Source organism: Portunus trituberculatus, chromosome 43, assembly GCF_017591435.1.
Source record: "Portunus trituberculatus isolate SZX2019 chromosome 43, ASM1759143v1, whole genome shotgun sequence".
NCBI lineage: Eukaryota > Metazoa > Arthropoda > Malacostraca > Decapoda > Portunidae > Portunus > Portunus trituberculatus.
Window position 1 is genome coordinate 24,174,760 of NC_059297.1, and position 1,162 is coordinate 24,175,921.

Consider the following 1,162-nt stretch of genomic DNA (forward strand, 5'->3'; position numbering starts at 1 on the left):
CTTATTGTTCTTGTTCTTCTTCATCTTGTTCTTATTGTTCTTGTACCTGTTTCTCTTCTTCTTCTTCTTCTTCTTCTTCTTCTTCTTCTTCTTCTTCTTCTTCTTCTTCTTCTTCTTCTTCTTCTTCTTCTTCTTCTTCTTCCTCCTCCTCCTCCTCCTCCTCCTCCTCCTCCTCCTCCTCCTCCTCCTCCTCCTCCTCCTCCTTCTTCTGTTCTTGTTCTTATTGTTCTTGTTCTTCTTCATCTTGTTCTTCTTGTTCTTGTTCTTGTACTTCTTCTTGTTCTTGTTCTTGTTCTTCTTCTTCTTCTTCTTGTTCTTCTTCTTGTTCTTGTTCTTGTTCTTCTTCTTCTTCTTTTTCTTCTTCCTCCTCCTCCTCCTCCTCCTCCTGCTGCTGCTGCTGCTGCTTCTACTACTACTGGTGTTACTGTCACTGTTAGTGTAGTAGCAGTAATTGTACTAGAAGTAACAAGAACAGTGATAATGATGATAATAATAATAATAATGATAATTATGATAATGATAATAATTTATTATTATTATTATTATTATTATTTATTATTATTATTATTGTAATCGCAGCAATTACTCATGAATAGACATCACAAAAACCAGTCATCTTTAATTAACGTGATATTTTATTCATTCCTTTTACCTTTACTAATGACATCAAACGGCGGTGGCGGCCCTCGAAGCGAGCGCACGTGCACACACACACACACACACACACACACACACACACACACACACACACACACACACACACACACACAGCAGCAGCAGCAGCAGCAGCAGAACCAGCACCATGGTAGGTGACCCTCACAGCCTCGATGGCGCAGTAGGCAGCGCGTGAGTCTCATAATCTCAAGGTCGTGAGTTCGATCCTCACTCGGGGCAGGTCTTTTTGAGCGGCGCCTCTGCATGAAAGGCAAAGCCAGTTGGTGATATCGGAATGATGGAATGATAATAGTTGTAGTGGTGGTGGTAATAAATAATGATGAAGTAACGATGAATGAAATAAAATTGAATGTGTAGAACAGTAACAAATTTATTACTGACTGATTCAAACTAATTAAATGTGTATTTTTTTATGTTTTTATTTTGTTATTTATTTATTTATTTATTTTATTTAATTATTTTTTAATTAATTAATTTTTTTTTTTCA

General features: G+C 36.9%; 1 non-coding gene across 1 annotated transcript; it reads left to right on the forward strand.

The window, feature by feature from the left end:
* The first annotated feature begins 821 nt into the window (after window positions 1-821).
* On the forward strand, window positions 822-894 carry Trnam-cau. Its single transcript has one exon. It is a non-coding gene; the product is annotated as a tRNA-Met (tRNA).
* Window positions 895-1,162: the final 268 nt, after the last annotated feature.